Below are 19,644 nucleotides of genomic sequence, written 5' to 3' on the forward strand. Positions count from 1 at the left end.
AGCAAGTTTTACAGCCATTGTTACTTTAAGTTTCTTCAATTGAAATAAAGAGGGTGGCCATCAACACCTGGGAAGGCCATTTACATTTTAATGACTTTCCAGAGAAAGGTCCAGATATTAAGTTATTCCCTGTCTGTGTAGAAACCACGAAAGAAATCATATCACCCTATGGAGTCCACATTGTCAAGGTAAAGGGCCCATATTCCATGCTGCTTTTTAAAAGTAAAGTGCCCATCTTCCAAGAAACTTTACAGGTATATGGCGTGACCACGCTAAAAATCATTGTGTGCTTTAAGTGCAGAGGTGTATGGGGACAATGAGTGCAGTGATGGAAACCTGTGTTCGGATTCCTCTTAGTGTTTAATGAGTGGGCCAATTTCAAAGAAAGAAAACAAACTACATATGCTCGAACTCTAAAACACATGCAGAAAGTACTGGAAATACTAAGGTGGGTCCATCTGCACCTGTAGAGAGAACAACCAAGTTAATGTTTCAGGCAAATAATGGATTTCTCAACCCTCCAAGAGTGCCCAGAATCCCCAGGAATTAAAGACTAATTGTCAGGGCCCTGCAGTGAGGAATTCAGGAGAAAAATCACACGGGCGTTAAAAATTGTGTTTATTAAAAAGAACATCTTTGAAAATGTTTTTTGTTATAAAAATATCTGAGATGGGACCAAGGGTGCTTGACTGACTGCCAAAAATCATCCAATTGCGTAATCAAGTTTCTATGCAGTAAATTACTTTGTTAAGGATGTGAAGTCTGAAAGGCTGGTAGTGTCTTCTAACATCAAGAAATACAAAATGTTCTCCTCCACACTAACACACCTCATGCTTTGATTCCAACAACAAATTCAGTTGGTAGGTTAAAGCAGGTGGTGTGGAACCTTGTGTGATCTTAAGCTGAGCTCCCTGTATCCGTTCCATTATCAAGCCTGCACTCTCTTGCCTTTTCAATGTTGCCCTCCTCCTCCCCATTTCCCTATATTGCTGCCAAGCCCTAATCCACAGATTGATCACCTCAAGGTTCAATTTGACTAACTCAAATTGCAACTCATTCCATGGAGAGCCTAGGGAAGCTAGGATTGTTCTCCATGGAGCAGAGAAGGTAAATGGGGGGATTTAATAAAGGCATTCAAAATCTAAATATTTTCGATAAATAAGGAAAAACTGTTTCCTCCGACAGAAGTATCGATAACCAGAGGGCATAGATTTAAGGTAATTGGCAAAAGAGTTGGAGATGAGATGTGGAGAAATCTTTTCACACAGTGAGTTATTATGATCTGCACAGGCCTGATGGGTTGAATGACCTCCTTCTGTGCTGTAAGATCCAATGATTCTATGATTGCAAATGGCACAGAACATATCTTCATTCTCATCAGCTACTCCTTTTTCGGTCCAGTATTGTTCCCTCTGTAGCCTAGTTTTGCCACGCACAACTCAGCAATGCCCTCCAACCAATACAAACTCCCTACCACCCAATCTTCAGAAGACAGTTTAATCCTCGTTCTTTCCTGCCTCTCCTCCACTGTTAATGATCACTCTTTCACCCTTTTGAGTTGTAATTCCCTTGAGCACCTTCCCTGAATCTCCCTGCCCTGCTTCCTCCCTCCTTTGTCTATTCAAAAGCCAACTAAAATATCTTCCTTTTGCACTTTGCTGTAAGCTCTACTCTGAATTCTTTTGTTCTTTTTTCCCATCTTTTTCCTGCTTAACATCCACGTTTTCCCTTCACCATGACAAACACTTTGAGCATCCCACCCGTACATCAGGAGCACCAGAGGAACGTAAGTCATTGTTGTTGAAATGTTTCATGATCGTGCAGCTAGCAGGCTTTGTGTCCTGCAGGACACACCAGCTGTAAAATTCAGTTACCTGGCTCCTGTATTTTCTGAACTACAGGCAGCATTTTAGGTCCAAAATGGCATCTGTGTGCTGTGTGGTGTGGGCCGCACGGAATTGCATTTTGGTAAGGTCATTAGCACGTGTGCTGGGAGAGTGCATTGGAAGTATGTAGAGTAGGCAGATTGGATGCCAGTCTATATGTAATGCTGATTTGAATCTGGTGGTGCTACGGTCGGCCTTAACGCCCCAACTAATTCCCTTGCTTAACTTCTCACAGCCGGACATGCATTCAGCCCCACCCCCCACTCAGTGCTATTTAAAGGGATCATCAAATACTTTCAGGGTAGGTGCTGATTGATTTCTACCGGTTGTGGCTAAGTTAGAAGAATTGGTGTTTATTAGAATTTATACTGCTAATGCAAGTCGGTGAAGTCATAGCGTGGTTATAGCACAGAACGAGGCCACATGGTCCATTGTGTCCAGTCTGGGTCTCTGCAAGGGCAGCTCCACCGTCTTTTCCCCATGGCTCAGCAAATTTATCCTTTTCAGATAATTATCCTATTCTTGTTTGGAGGCCTCGACTGAATCTGTCTCCACCACACTCTAAGGTCTGCAGGGCGTGGTGCGGCATTTGATGGGGGCCTTGGTTCTCACATCAGAGATTCTGCTCACACAACTTGGTCCCAGTCATGGGGTGCTGTAGTTTCCAATGCCCCTGGCCTGCAACACGACAGTGATAACGAGCAAGGGTGAGACAAGTACAGGCTGCTCAGATCGCGGACATCCGAGGAGAAGAAGATGCTGGAGCTCTACAGAAACTGGACCCTGGAAGAACATATACATCGCATGCTGGGTGGATTCTCATGGATATGGTGAAGCAGCTCATGGAAGGTGGGAGGTCTCTGTTGATGCTTCGGGTCTGCTTCGGAGCATCATGGTCTTGGCTATGGGCTGCTCCAGGATGATTGGTGATGGGGAGGCAGAGGCAGTTCTAGCTGTGAGTGAGAGAGGAAGGTGTACTGGGGTGGGGAGAGGGGGGGCGGGCCGTGACAGAAGAAGATCTAGCTATGACTGGGAGAGGAAGGAGTGGGGGGGGAAACAAAGGTATATCGGGGGCAGTGAGGTTGGGAGGGAGGAGACAAAGGTGTCAGTGGGGGTTCAGGTGGGAAGTGGAGGGATGAAGGTGTCGGGGGGTGAGGTTAGGAGGGGGAGGAGGGAGTATAGGGGAAGGAGGGTGTAACGGGGGAGAATGCAAGTGGGAAGGTAGTGTAAGGTGGGGAGGAAGGTGTAAGGGAAGGAGTTTGGAGAGGGGAAGGTATCCAGGGTAGGAGGAAGTTCAGAGTGGGAAAGGTGTCTGGGGGTAGTAAGGGTGGAAGAGGGAGTAAGGATGGAGCAGGGAGTAAGGGTGGAGCAGGGAGTAAGGGTGGAGCAGGGAGTAATGGGGGGTGGAATGTCCAGGTGAAGGTGCAAGGGAGGGGTCTGTGGAGTCAATGACTGCCTCCTGGGGAGCAAACTGAGGGTGGGCATGGTAGAAGAGAATGGTGAGTGTGAGAGGGAGCAGAGGGGGCTGGTAGGGTGGGAGGGTGAGGTTGCGTCGGTAATGGTAGATGGGACAGCGAAGTTGGTGGGGACTCGAAGGCAGACACGGAAATTGGGGGTGGGAAGCAAGAGTTCGGGGAACTCAATGTGGACGGGGGTGGGTTGTCAGGAAGGTACAGAACGTGCACATTCATATGGGCACACTGGAAAGACAAGGGTTTGGGTTAGTAGGTGACGGTGGGAAGATCGAAGGTGAAGCCAGGGGGTCGACAGTGATGGGGGAAAGGACATGGGTGACTGGAGGAGGGGAAAGGGCAGGGAAGCTGATCCAAAACTTCACTACGACCATTGTTGTTGAAATCAAAAGTGAGGGGAGCCTCGTGTTGGACGGGCACAGGTGCTGCATGCGAGTGTGATCAGTGGGTGGGCAGAGATGCAGATCAGCTCAGATGGACAACTGAAAGAGAACCCCAGCAGGCAGCATTGAATATGCTCAGGACAGTAAGATGAGTGTGATGGAGGAAGGCTCCATGTGTGTGGGAGAGTACTTGCATGAGGCTACGAATGGCCCTGCTACACACACACTTCTCCCTCCAAATCACTTCTGGTCCGGCTGCGTGCAGCTGAACTGCCACGGGGGTGGGGTGATGCAGTGGGAGGACTCGCGATACCCATCAATGAAGCTGAAAAACAATGTTACACATTATTCAGTGAAAGTGAATATATTTTTAGATTATGTGATAAAATGTGTTCACCCATGCAACCTGTCTGAAGATGAGAATGTGGATGGAGCTGAGGGACTGGCTGGCTGAGGGCATCGGTCACTTGGCAAAGCTCCCTGTGAACCAAAATAGGGATAATTAGTGCATGGCAGCAGAGTCAAAAGCCGGAGAGAGAGCACTCACTGTTATGTTGAGAGAGGGATGATGCGGTGCAGGATCCTCACATGGGTGTTCACTACTGACCTCACCATCACCACAGGCACGGTCCACATCCTCACCAGTCAGTGTGATGGCACGCTCCTCAAAGTGAGTGAGGGGGCTAATGTGGGTCACTCCATCTCCATTCCGGGACCTCTCCCTGCTGTTGTGAGCCAGCTCCTCCTACATGGAAACAGATGGAGACAGTGTGAGCAGGACACATGGCACTGCCTGGAATGTTTGCGTGGTGAGTGGAGCCATGGACGGGATGAGGATGTGAGCCCCAGGGGATATGATCCTGATGGAGATGTGAGGGTATGTGTGAGAATTAATGGTGTTGTCCCTTGAAGTGTGAGATCCCTGTGGATGTGTGATGCGTTTGGGAGTGTGTGAAATGAGAGTGATGAGGTGGTTGACTTACCCTGGCAGAAGGAATGAGAGCATTCATCATCTTTGTGCACTGGATGGCTGACCGTTGCTGCCACCGCCTCCCAGGCCGGATTGGTAACACTGGCGGGCCTCCTGCAGCGTAGAAGAGATCTCGGTGGCATTCCACTACGTTCAGCAGGCGCCCCAGGGGAGCGTCATTAAATTTGGGGGCTGCCGTCTTCCTTGCTTTCGGGGTCACCTGTTGCCTGGAGCAATCCTGGTCTGTAGACATGAAGTAGGCTGCACTCTGATGCACTTTAAATATGGCGCCCAGAGAGAGGATACGCTGATGTCACAGCTTGGCTGACACAGCTGAGCCCGCCCGCCAGCGATCCGGCGTGTTTCCCATGAATGCGTTATTAAGGAGGTGGGACGTGCCGGGAACGGGATGATATGGCGCGAAAAGCTGCCATTGCGGCCGACAGGTAAAATAACCTTTTTCACACCTGCTACCGTATTTAGTGCAAATCTGGGACGATTCCGCCCTAGGTGTTACTCAGTCTAAGCCATGAGCATTCTCCCCCTTGACTCTTGGTCATGTGTCTCTTACGTCATTATGTGGGCGGTAGTGTTTCTCCAGTGGCACACATTAACCCTTTCAACCCTAAACACCCTAATGCTTCCCAATTAAGTTATGGACAAGTGAGCAGTATGTGCCTGCAGATTTACGGCTGCATTTAAGTGGCATGCAGCAGGCGATAGTCAACTTTCTGGGGTTGGAGTGAGTAGCACTCCATTTGTTTTCTTTGGGGAATGTTGTTGAATGAGGCAATGATCAGGTGAGGGCAGTCTAAGGGGCATGGGGCAGGGAGGCTGGCTGAGGGAGGGAGACCAGGGCAGTGACAGAATCAGCGAAGGAATGTGAGGGTTTACGGACATAGGAGGGAGGGAAGGGCTTTACATGTTGGGTGTGGGGGTCCTGTGAATGGGTGGCGGGGTGGTTTCCAGGCTGGGAGTAAGATGACCCTGAAGGGCGGGGCCGGTGCTTTCTACGAGGGGTCCTGGGGGTTGAACTGACGGTACTGGGCAGCGGGGGGGGGAACAGTCACAGTGAGATGGGGTAATGTGATGCGGTAGGGTGGCAGGTCCATGGCCATGGTCAGGTAGCAGATGGTCTCATGAGGGGTGCCATGGAAATGGACAAAACAGGTGGCTTGGATTATGGAGAGGACAGGATCAGGTTAACGGGTAGGCTCAGAGGGGAGGGATGACATGTGGATGGTGATGGTTTTAGGCTCAAGGGTAATGGAAGGCGGCTCAAGGGTGATAAAGGGGAGAGGGAGGGTTATATTAGGTGGGTCAATGGTAATGGGGGGTAGTTGGTGGGTGAGAGGGGGAGGGTAGAAGGTGTTAGAGCACGCCTGGAAGGTTACACACACTATTTTCTCAAGGCTACTCTTGACAAAACAGTTGCTTATTCTTGAAGTGGGAGGAGGGTTTTTTCGGGTGGGTGAGGTTAAAGGTGAGAACAATGGGCCAACTAAAGGGACACCCTAATAATCATGAGTCAACTGCATGAGAACCAGGCTCAGGTGTGTTCTCCTCTCAATGATGGAGCCCACATGGCAGCAGGTTTCTACCTGACTCATGGGTCTCATAACATCGAGATCCCAGCAAGGTCAGGAGCTGCAGTAAAATCTGTGCTGAAGGGCAACTCAAGTGGACCAAGGCAGAGGCCGGGGAGGAACGGAGGCAGGGATGGAGGGATGGAGGCAGGGGTTAGCTCCTCCAGGGGAGGTGGGGGACGGAGGTGGCTGGTTTAGAAACTCAAGGGTCCTGAGTAGATGGTCATGGCTGATAATGGGGTGGGTGGTAGGTGTATGATAGCATGGAAAGGGTGTCTTGAATGTGTCTCTGGGGTGATGGAGGGAAGCCCGATAGTTTTTGAAGGGGCTGCGCAGACATGGCTTTCATTACTCCAGTCATTGCTGCAGTCCCCATGCTCATTAATGTATTTAAACGAGAGGAGAACTCATCTATGGTACTCCAGGATGGGCTTCACCATGGTGGGGTGGGGGGGAAGGCAGGGGTAGATAGATGATAGGCACAGGGCTTCCCATTGGCTGAAATACTCAGGGCCAGAGGGACAGATTCAAAAAATATACTGACTAGATGGATCACTGCAATTTGTTCATAGATCACCTCAAGCATATGTTATGCTGACTCAAGGCAGCCCTGTTCCTTTACGAGTTATGGTCCAGCTGAGGAGGAAGCGACAGGGCTGTTGACTTCCTGCCCACCACACCACAAAATTTGTCATGCTCCTCGTGCATGCACATCTAATGAGCTGACCAGCGTGGGATCGCGTGCGGCTAGCCATTCCGCATCCTCCCCTGAGTGGAAATTACTCTCACTTCCACTCCTGCCTCCCAACTTATACTCCAGGCCGGATGATTCCAGTTGCGAAATCTCTGTTTAACTAGGAGGTTCTCACTGAAATCTGCCACCTTTTGCAGGCAGACATGCAACCCAAAGAGTGGCAGTGCCAATGGCTGTGAAGGTGACCATGGTCATGAGCTTATTTCTAGGCTCCTTACAGAAAGGAGCAGGGGGCATCACCACCATCCTGCCGTACTCTGTGCGCTGCTGTATAAGGGAGATGAAATAGGCAGAGGGTGTACATGGTTTCACCAGGAGAGCAAACCGTCCAATGGTGTCGGGTGTGACTGACTGCATACAGGCTGCTTTGCAGATACTGCACCTAATTCAGATGTACTGCACCTGGGGTTCCACTTCCTCAACATGCAGCTGGTGTGCCCCCATACTCAGAGTACCATACCGGTCAATGTCTGTTATCCTGGCAACAATAATGATGCTTTTATTTTTATTATTCTTTCACAGGATACGAGCATACGAACAAAGAGAAGGAGTAGGCCATTCGGCCCCTCGACACTGCTCCGCCATTTAATAAGGTCATGGCTGATCTGATAGTAACCTCAAATCTGCATCCCACCTACCCCCGTAACCTATCACCCCCTTGCTCACCGAGAATCTACCTCTGCCTTAAAAATATTCAAAGACTCTGCTTCCACTGTCTTTTCAGGGAGAGAGTTCCAAAGGCTCACGACCTTCTGAAAGAAAAAATTTCACCTCATCTCCGTTTTAAATGGGCAATCCCTAATTTTTAAAGAGTGACACCCAGTTCCAAATTCTCCCACAAGAGGAAACATCCTCTTCACATCCACCCTTTCAAATTCCCTCAGGATCTCATATCTTTCAATCAAGTCGCCTACTCTTTCAAACTCCAGTTGATACAAGCCTAGCCTGTCCAACCTTTCCTCATAAGGCAACCCACCCATTCCAGGTATTAGTCTGGTAAACCACCTCTGAGCTGCTTCCAATGCATTTACATACTTCCTTAAATAAGGTGAGCAATACTCTACACAGTGCTCCAGATGTGGCCTCTCTAGTACTCTGTATAACTGAAGCATAACCTCCCTACTTTTGTATTCAATTCCCCTCACAATAAATGCTAACATTCTATTATCTTTCCTAATTACTTGCTGTACCTGCATACTAGCCATTTGTGATTCATGCACTAAGACACCCTGATCCCTCTGCATCTCAGAGCTCTGTAATCTCTCACCATTTAGATAATATGCCTCTCTTTTATTCTTCCTGCCAAAATGGACAATATCACATTTTCCCACATCATACTCCATTTGCCAGATCTTTGCCCACTCACTTTACATCTTATTGTAGCCTCCTTATGTCCTCTTCACAAATTACTTTCCTACTTTTCTTAATGTCATCAGTAAATTTGGCAATCATCCCACCCATCCCTTCATCCAAGTCTTTTATACATATGTGCATCTCTGGTTGGCCAGCATTTGTAGCCCATCCCAAATTGCCCTTGAGAAGGTGGTGGTAAGCTGTCTTCTTTGTCCACGTGGTGTAGGTAAACCCACAGTGTTGTTAGGAAGGAAATTCTAGGATTGTGACTCAGTGCCATTGAAGGTACAGCGATATAGTTCCAAGTCAGGATGGTGTGTGGCTTGGAAGAGGGCTTGCACTTTATGGTGTTCCCATGAGTGTGCTGCCCTTGTCCTTCTCGGTGGTAGAGGCCATGGGTTTGAAAGGTGCTGTTGAAGAAGCCTTGATGAGTTGTATGCTAATACACACTACTACCACTGTGTTTCATTGGTGGTGGAGTGAGTGACTGTTAAGGTAGTGGATTGGGTGCCAATCATGCAGGCTACTTTTTCCTGGTTGATGTCGAGCCTCTTGAATGCTGTTGGAGCTGCACTCATCCGGGCAAGTGGGAAGTATTCCATCACATTCCTGACTTGTGCCTTGTAGATCGTGGACAGGCTTTGGGGAATTAGAAGCTGAATTATTCGCCGCAGAATTCCCAGCCTCTGACCTGCTCTTGTAGTCACAGTATCTATATGGCTGGTCCAGTTCAGTTTCTGATTAATGGTAACCCTCAGGATGTTGATAGTGGGGGATTCAGCAATGGTAATGCCAGTGAATGTCAATTGGAGATGGTTAGATTCTCTCTTGTTGGAGATGATCATTGCCTGACCCTTGTGTGGATGTTACTTGTCACTTACCAACCCAAGCCTGAATATTGTCCGTGTCTTGCTACATATCGACATGGACTGTTTCAGAGTTGCAAGTAGTGCTGAACATTGTGCAATCGTCAATGAATGTCCCCATTCTGATCTTATTATGGAAGGGAGGTCATTGATGAAGCAGCTGCAAATAGTTGGGCCTAGGATACTATCCTGAAGAATTCCTGCAGTGATATTCTGGGACTGAGATAATTGACCTCCCATAATCACAACCATTTTCATTTGTGCTAGGTGTGACTCCAACCAGTGAAGAGCTTTCCTTCGCTTCCAGTTTACTTCAGTTTTGCTAGAGCTCCTTGATACCACACTCAGTCGAATGCTGCCTTGATGTCAAGGACAGTCACTCTAACCTCAACTTTTGAGTTCAGCACTTCTGCCCATGTCTTTTGTCTTTTATTCTGTGCCAGTCTGCAGCATCATTAATATTTGAGCTACCAGGGGAGAGTGAAAAGTGGCTACAAGGTGACTAAGGCTATCCTCTGACCATATGGCTCATGACTCTGGTATATAACCCCCACTGTGTCAGCAGTATGCCTATACTGAGAGCCATGCTGCCATGCAAAATGTCATGAAGAAGACCATTGGCATGCTTAAGCAACACTTCTGCTGTACTTTCCAGGCTGCATCTCACTATTTGGTGTGGTCTGCTGCATCTTACACAACCTTGCATCATGAAGGCACAGCCCTTGCCACCACGATGAGCATCTGATGAGGAGGAGGATGAAGGGGAGGAGAGGAAAAGAGCAATCAACCGCCACATCCCCTTTCTGGCCGGACTCTCCAAGGTTGATTTATCCAACTGTGATGCCAGTGAATGCAACCCCAGCTCCCCATTCAACAACAGTCCCCCACACCTTATCTTCCCTCTGTTACTGACCATCACAACGTTGAAATAAAAGCAACCCCAAAACAAACATTCCAAATCAACTTTATCAAATAAACCATCCAATATTCCTTACCAAAATAAAGTAATCATCCTTACACATTCCCTTCGAGCCCGTCTTCCATGTGCCTTTGCCTCTCCTAGTGCTCCAATGCAGTGCTACTCTAGTGATACGAGCAAACAAATGCATGAGCATATGAATTAGGAGCAGGGCTAGGCCGTCAGGCCCCTTGAGCCTGCTCCACCATTTCATAAGATCGCGGCTGATCTGATTGTGGCCTCAACTCCACTTTCCTGCCTACCCCTATACCCTTTGACTGCCTTGTTAGGCAAAAATCTATCTATCCCTTCCTTAAAAATATTCAATGACCCTGCCTCCACTGCTCTGTGAAGAAGAAAATTCCACAGGCTCACGGCCCTCCTAGAGAAAATATTCCTCCTCATCTCCATCTTAAATGGGAGACCTCTTATTTTTAAACTGTGTACCCTAGTTCTAGTCTCTCCCACAAGGGGAAACATTCTTTCAGCATTTAGCCAGTCAAGTCCCCTCAGGATCTAATATGTTTCAATAAGATCACGTTCTTCTAAGCTCCAATGGATACAGGCCCAGCCTGTGCAACCTTTCCTCATAAGATAGCACCTTCATCCCAGGAATCAGTCGAGTGAACCCTGATGCAACATGGTTGGCGGAAGGCTGCTGGCATTCAGTGGGGGAGGGAGACTACAGATGGCCTTGCAGGATGACCTCCTGCACCCATGAACCTAGAAGGCCCGGCTGTGGACTGCAACATCTCAGTATGGGTGGCGGCAGTCTGGGCCAGCTGGTTGGCAGGCAGCAGCAAGGGCAGGAATGTTGTTGTCCTGAGAGAGGGTTATGTTTCATGAAGCCACTGCAACAGGCCTTGGGGGCAGTGCCTCAGCAATCCTAGTAACCTGCTGGAGGGCAGACAGCTTGACTGCTGTGAGACCCTGGAAGCCCTTTTGAGTGCTCAAATCCGCAGCCATGATGGCAGCAATCTTGGCCTGCATGGCAGAAAACAGCGGGCAGAATTGTTCCAGATGTGCACTAAGTGTGGTAGCAGGCGAATAAACTGATGTTTTACCCACTGGCCGCCATAGCAGGTTTTCACACTGTATCGTTCCAAACCTGCCACAGTATTTATGCATTCCCAGGAAATACGCCGTTTCTGTGGTGGGTGGGCTCTCTTCACCTGCCCGCCATCACCTCGCCGCTTCATCATGCCAAGCACCATACCTTAAGAACAGTCACGCTGACACATCTCAGTACTTCCATCCATGACTGCTGCAGGGAAGGTGTCCATGAAAGGCAAAAAGACTTCAGCTCCTAGGTTGAGTGACACGTCAGTGGAACGCCTTATGGACCCGACTCCAATCATAACAATGTGGCTGCGCTTGAACTGTCTCAGCTGCAGAGGAATGGTCAGTTTATGCAGGTTTCCCTAATGCGTGGCCGATTCCCTTGCCCACTTTACCCCCACCCCGCATGCTTGTGCGCTATAGTCAACAGTAGGGCTTCCCTTGCCCTCCTCCCACAAGTCACCTCAACGGCAGGGCTGCCCTTGAACCCCCCGCAATGCTCTTCAAGCTTGAAGTCTAACAGTTGACCCGGGTGAGCGATGCACACCGTTGCTATGTACTCACCTCTGAGTTCTCCACAAAGTGCAGCCCACCAAGTGCATGCCTTTTACACACTGTTGTGAAACACGTTGGCGCGCTTTCCTGCTGATGTGAACGGACGATCCAGCGGGATGGGGCATCGACTCTGGCGGGTTGGCCTAACAATGGCATCACAATGGGGTTCCCGATGTCCAATGGCGGGAAATGCGGCCTGCCATCGGCAGGCTGAGTGGATGCTCGTGAACTGGTTTCACACCGTTGTGAAACCGATCGCGCCATATTGTCCACTCACGCCACAGAACACACCTGATGCCAGCGGGCACGGAAAATCCCAGCCGGTGTTTCCATGTTTTCATTCCGAGTTCCCACTGAGCACCCAGAGACTGTGTCTCTCTCTCTGCTTGTACTACAATAGAAGCTGAGACATTGACCATCAGATGTGGGATCATGGTATGGTCCGCAAGATTTTTGTCCATAAACCACCTGCAGCTTGTAAATCGGAAGAGATTGTGAGGATGAGGGGCAAGAGGAATTTGAGGAGGACAATTAGGTAAAAACATGCCATCATCTTCAATGGTTTCAGTCTCGCCTCTGGTCAAGGCCTTAATCATGGCTGCTCCAATGATGGCAAGCGCCATTTCCTCCATGTTGGGAAGAAAGACATGCATCAAAGCCTGTCTCCCATTGGTTAACTGTTACTGTCTACAGTTATGTGCTACCTTATCCGGCAAGAGAGAGGGAAGTGCATCACTGAGAGTGGTGTAGTGTGTTTGGATGATGTTACTGTCATGATTACATAGCTGGCAGTGTGCGTAAGCTGTGAGATGTGAGCGTGAGGCTTCCAGCAGTGTTAAGTATGTGAAGGTGAGCTGAAGCTATGAATGTGATGTATGAGTTGTTGATAGGTGAATGAAGTGGGTGGTGAATTGAGCAATGTGTGAAGTTAGTGGTGCATTGTAAGGATATTGCATTTGAGGATGAATTCACTGACCTTGACCACTTCTTGCGGCTCTGTAGCCAGGTCCTTGGGTTCTCCACTGCCTACCACGATCGTGATGGCTAGCAGCTCCTATTGCCTTCTGGGGGGTTTTCTGGACGGCCTTGTCGCCTCCTGTGGGGAGAGGACACCTCTCCTCATTTCTCCCTCATGCACCAAGACATCTAGTGTTGTGTCTGAGATCCTTGATCTGCTCTCTCCCTTATTGTGCCAGTAGTCAATCTTCTTCCAGTTCATGCTCTTTCCCAGCCACATCCAGCACCTACACCAGCCAGAATGCATTTCCCTTTTAAGAAGGGTAGGCTGGCTTTAAATAGTGTAGGCAAGCCTTAAGTGGTTTCATCTTTGCACAAATCTGAGCCCTTGTTATGATGTGCAGCCACTCACCAGCATGTTTGGTGCTAGGCTGTATGCAGCTGTTATGTAAATGAGTAGGCAGCATGAAGCTTGCATGCTGCCTGCCTCAGAAGGAGTAGAGGTGGGTTAATCACACATTGCCTGTTTTTGCCACAATTTGGTATCTTATGGGCATGGGTCAGTTGTCAAAGATTAAATTGTGGATAATATATATGTGTCTCTATGAATTAACTGGCATTTTCTTGTGGTTTTGTGTTCATGTTGATACCTACATAATTGTCTCCATGTCGTTGACTCAGAACGCAGTTTTTACACTGAACTGTTAACAGAAATTGTTTGTACATAATACTCAACAACAGCTTGCTAAGCATTTATTAGGCCAGGAAACGGTTATAAATATAAAAAAAAAGTCATTCATTGATGACAACCTATGGACATATAGTCCCTTTACTGTATGAAAGGCCCAAGGTGCTTCATGTAAAGAGTCTGAAGTTGAGTCAAAGAGAGGAAGATTAGAGACGTGACTGAAAACTTTAATTACTCTATAAAGATCAAGAGAGAAGTAGGAGACTTATGGAGTTCCAGAGGGTAAGACTGAGATACCTGAAATACTTAGAAGATCTCCCATGTCTAGAGATAGGCAGAAAAAGCACGTGTCTTTTTTCCATAGCTTGTTTTTTCTGGAACAGGTCACTAGCCTGAAGCCAAAGGCTATACCTTAAGGGGTGCCACTCCCCATCAAATATGGCTGGCCAGGAGTCTCTTCCACTGATAGCACCTGCCGTAGGCACATTGGAAGGTCAATAATTAACCTGTTTGGCCACATTATGAATGTACCTTCCATGCCATCAAGTCCTGGAGCAGGACTCAAACCCAGAGTTTCTGGCTCAGAGGCAGGGATGCTACCCACTACATGACAAGACCTCCCTAGACACCTGAAAACCTCATTACTAATGGTGGGACAAAGGGAGGGAGGGATGTATAAAAGATCGGAGAAGAGGTCGAAAAGATGTAGGATAGAATACAGAGCTGAAAGAAGTTGTGTGGATGAAGTTGGGTGAGGCCATGGTGCAATTGGAAAACAAAGGCAAGGAGTTAATTTTATCTTTTGGGGGACAAGGAATCAATGCAGGACATGGGGTGATGGGTGAGCAGATGATAGTGCAGAACAGGATATGGCTAGGATATCAAGGGTAGAAAGCCAGGAAAGCAATATGTTGGTGTCTAGAGCTGCCAATAGTATCTTCAAGTGTGTTTTGTTTCCAATAAAACAAGCTATTAGCACTGCCTTGGACTCTACAGTGTTACTTTTTTTAAAAAAGAGGAGCTAATCAGCACAGCTAATAAGTATTACTTGCTTTTGTATCATGGAGAAAGGGCACTTATTGTTTATTTTGACTCTATTGGAATAGGGGGCTGGAGAGAGAGAGTAAATTTCAGTTACTAGCTGAAAGAAGTGGCCATGATTAGGAGCCAAACTGTGAAAATGCTGCGTACCATAACCAATCAGGTTTTTATTGTACCTCATCGCCGTGTCTCATCACTGCAGGCTCACTACATTGCCTGGTCAGGAGCTAAGGATGAAAATGGTGCAGACGAGCAGGTTGTCCTTGTTTTAGTATCATTTCAGAGAATATTTTACATTCCCACATTGTGTTGGCACTGGTGATCAAAATGTGAAATGAATCAAATTAAATAATAAAAACACTGAGGTCAAAACCTGGCCTAATACTTTCTTCGTGTATAGTTTTGAGACAGATACATTCAGATATTATGCTAACTAATTGCCTGATCTTACTCTTTGGTTTCACGAGAGATAACAGTCACTGCTCACAGGTTGGTTTCATTCTATTGTACTTTGCAACAGAATAATATTGTTTTTTGTTGAAAACTTATCTTTGAAAACATTGCCAGGTTTTCATTCCTATTAAAAGAGAAATTAACAGTTAAGTGTTTTTCCTGTTTAATTTGATTCATTTTGATCATCAGTGCCAACATAATGTTGGAATGTAAAATATTCTCTGAAATGATACTAAACCAAGGGCAACCTGCTAGTATGCATCATTTTCCTCCTTAGCGCCTGACCAGGCAATGTACACAGCCTGCATTGATGTGACACTGCGACAGGTACAATAAAAGCCTCATTGGTTATAGGTACACAGCATTTTCACAGCTAAGCGACTTGCCAGGTTTTCATTCCTGTTAAAGGAGAAATTAACAGTGGTGGTTACTTAATGAATATATATCCTTATACAGTGAACTTTGTGTTATCCGGCACTCTACCAACCGGAATTCCCTACTAATTGGAATTTCTGATGTTCCCCAAATAATAATCATTACCAACCGGAAGCATTTGCGAAGTTATCTGGAACCTGTACCTGCACACGCTATTATTTTATAATTTAATTTATGTTTTGCTGTACTGTTGAAGATTAGAAGTAAAAAGAATATGGTGCTTTTCTTCCTGAGTACTTGTATATTAGTTCACAGTACAAGTATCGCCCTGTATTCCATCGGTAAATGGAACTCTCTGTTAATCGGCATTTTTGATTAACCGGTACTGCCCATTCCCCGCACATGCTGGATAATATTTTACTATATATGTAGTTTCAAAATTCTACTAAGTAGAAATTGATTATGCCCCACCTGAAAGTGGGCCTCAGGATTCATTCCAATAATTTGGGTGAGCTACCTCTGCCTGTTGAGTCTCCAGAGCAGCGCGCCCATTTCTTACTGATCAATTTTGGGCTGTTTCTTTTGCTGGCAGCAACACTCGGGTATCCAGGATGGGGTTGGGGGGGTGATGGGTAGTGGGGATTGGGATAAATTGTGACCCTCCAGAATGCTGTGGAGCAGATAATTGTGCTCCTGCTCCTCCTGACCCCAAATCAAAATTTTAAAAAGTTAAAATTTCGCTTTATGGTGACGGTTGCATCCAGGTCAGGAAAACTTGAGCAGAACAAAATCTGCTGTGCTCAGGATAGCCCCATTTCTCAGTGGAGTGATCAAACAAGCAATAGAGCACTTGAAATTGTGAAGCTGTATTCCATCCAGAAAATGGATATAACAAGGACCAATTTCTACCCCTATCCATTTTAGACGGGTAAGGAACAACTGTAAAGGAAAAGGCACTTCACAATCCCTGGTTCAGAAGTTTGTACATTTTTAAAAATTATTAATTCAACAGGGCGCTGTGGTGTCTGGCACTCCTGGTGTGGAGTGTTGATTGCAAGCCATGTATTAGAGGAAATTCCTGCTGCACAGTGCATAATTTCCTGAGATGCGTATCCTGTGAGTTTTGTTACCTTCGGAGATGATCTGGATTACAGAATCAGATCTTTGCTGGTGCCTGGACCGTACAGCTTACGAAGGTGATGGAAACGAAGGTGGTGAGTGATTTCAAAAAGAAATTAGATGGGCGCTTGAGGGAAATAAACATAGCGGGCTATGGGGATGTAAAGTGGGATAACAAGACCGATTGAATTGCTTTACAGAGAGCTGACATGAACTTGATGAGACAAATGGTTTTCTTCTGTGCTGCAATGACTCTATATGAGTCTGCAACATCTGTGGCTGGCTGAATTTTCACCATGGTGGTGGGAAATAGGAGTCAGATCTGTTTATGGGTCAGGAATCCACCATCAGTGTTGGGGGTGGGGGTGGGGGGATGGGGGGGGGGGGATGGTGGGGTTGGTGGGGCCCAAGGGAGCTAATTAAAGTTCAGATTTTCAAGGGGGTCAACACTGATTTGGTATGGAGAGGGTTTCTGGATCACTTAAAGCTAAGTGAGAGTAGGAATGGAGGTGGGTCAAATGAAGTGGGAGGCTGATTTAGACTCCCCACGGCAGCCATTACTGAAGGTGCTGATTGTCCTAAGGGAGAAACATGCTGATTGTGCCAGAACCTTCCACAGCACTGGTGGGAAGCAAGACGTCATAGGAGAACTGGAAACCTGGCACCCGGGGCAGTGTTGACCCTTGCTTCATTGATGCCAACCTGGAACTAATATTTGAGGCCATGAGGGAGAGGAAGGTGGCAGTAGGAAGTCACTGTGTCACACAGACCACCAAGTGGGCATTGGATGTCTTCTTACAAGCAATACAGCTAGTCCCACTCCCCTGTCCTTTCCCTACAAATTGTTTCTCTTCAGGTGCTGATCCAATTCCCTTTTAAAAGCCACAGTTGAATTTACCTTTGCCACACTCTTGGGCAACGCATTCCCGATCCTAACCACTTGCTGCGTAAAAAAGTTTTTCCTCATCTTGCCATTGGTTCTTTGGCTATTCACCTTATATCAGTGTCCTCTGGTCCTCAGCCCTTCCACTAATGAGAACAATTTCTCTCTATCTATTCTGTCTAAACCACTCATGATCTTGAACACCTCTATCAAATTTCCTCTCAAACTTTTCTCTTCAGAAAACAATCCCAGCTTCTCCAATCTTTCTATGAAATCTCTCATCCCTGGAACCATTCTCATAAATCACTCCTGCGCCCTCTCTGAGGCCTTTACAACCTTCTATGTGCTGCCTAGGATTATACACAATACTCCAGTTGAGGGTAAAATAGTCTTTTATAAAGATTCATCATAGCTTCCTTGCTTTTGTACTATGGACCTCTATTTAAAGTCCTCCAGGCAGTCCAATTTCTTCCTTCTTGAGTATTGAGTTCACTTCAGATCACCAATACACAAGGGAAATATTCAAATAGTGCAAAAAAGAGCCACAAGGCTGATTCTTTATCTGAGGGATTTCAGTTAAGAGGAAAGACTGGAAACCTGACCTGTTCAGCCATTAAAGGACAGCTGACCTTAAGGTGATACACAGGATCATAGATGGCAGGGATAAATCATTTAAAATTAAATTTTGAGTCTAAGGCAATTAGACATAGTTTTGAATTATTACCGGATAATTTAGGACTGATATCAAGACAGAGAGACTGATGGAATAACATCTCAGCTAGAATCGTAGAGGTGAAAACCCTGAAATCATTTAAGGACCAATTAGAATGGAATAACTTTAGAATCATTCAGAGAGGATGAATTAAGATAGGTCAAATGGCCCTTGTCTTTTGTAATTATCTTGTGATTATTTCACTTGTGAGGGCCAACATAACGAAGAACATTATGACTGTCTTTTTTTGTGCCCTTCCCCAATGGTCAGAAAATATGGGTTTGTAAAACACTCGTTCATAGTGATTATGGCTCTTTAAGAAACCAATTTGATTTTACTTGCCAAAAATTGCTAAATTGATGAAGCAATGCCATGTTTTTATGTTCTTTTAATACAACAATGGTGACTACCATGGACAATACACCCTTCCTCAAAGGTACGTTGTAGGACCAACCTTTTGAAGGTTTAAAATCATGGGAATAGGTTGACTGGACAAACAGCCGGTCATCTGATTTTCTACATGTATGTTAAAAGGCTTGTATGACATCAGGATGCCCTGAAGTGGTTTACAGCCATTGAAATACTTGTAGTTTAGGAAATGCGACAGCCAATTTGGCCATAGCAAACTCCCACAAGCAGCGACATGATAAAGACCTGTTTTTGTGATGTTGATTGAGGGATAAATATTGGCCAGGACAATGGGAATAACTCCCCTGCTCTTCTTTGGAAACAGTGTTGTGGGAACTGAGAGGACAGACAAAGCCATCAGATCAGAAAGACGGTGTCACCGACAAATAAGCACACCATGTGAAGACAACCTGAGCTGGTATTTGACCTTAGTTTTGTTGTTTTTTTATTTACTCCCGTCTCCTCACAGAGTCCTGTTTTCCAATGTGAATCAATATATTCTACCCCTTAAATACATAGCATATCTACCCAATACTTTATTTTCCAGAGGTGGTTCCAGGCCAATCAAGATGCAGGGGCCTTCAGCATTTGACCGAGATGCAGGGGCCTTCAGTGCTTGACCGAGGTGCATGCAGGGACCTTCAGTGCTTGAACGAGATGCAGGGACCTTCAGTGCTTGACCGAGATGCAGGTGCTATCAGTGTTTGACTGAGCAAGGTTTTGTATATTGCCCAGTGCTCCCTTACATCTTAAACACTGTTTAACCCTTCCTCACAATAAAATATAGCAATCTCCACTTTGTTGAATTTAGTTCTATGCGATACTCTCAAGGTCCGATTTTAACTGTGTAAGTGAATGAATTTTGGGCAAGTTAAAATCACCCCTCTATCTCCCAGTTTTAACAAAGGATGCACAACTGAAATGCCAGCTTATCTTTCCTCCGTTCAGGTACAAAGGAACTTGCTGTGTATTTCTAGCACTATTTTTGTTTTACATTGGTAATAAAGATCAGAAAAAGTAGTCACAAGAAGTGAAGAAAGGAAATTCATTTAAACATGCACAATCTAGAATTTTGCTACCAATGTAGCTTCAGCAATGTCCATCCTTTCTGTATTTAATGTGCTTTATGATTTGGCTCAGTTGTGATTCACTAATAAAATTGCATA

The sequence above is a fragment of the Cetorhinus maximus genome, chromosome 3 (genome assembly GCF_964194155.1).
Source record: "Cetorhinus maximus chromosome 3, sCetMax3.hap1.1, whole genome shotgun sequence".
In the NCBI taxonomy this organism is placed as follows: domain Eukaryota; kingdom Metazoa; phylum Chordata; class Chondrichthyes; order Lamniformes; family Cetorhinidae; genus Cetorhinus; species Cetorhinus maximus.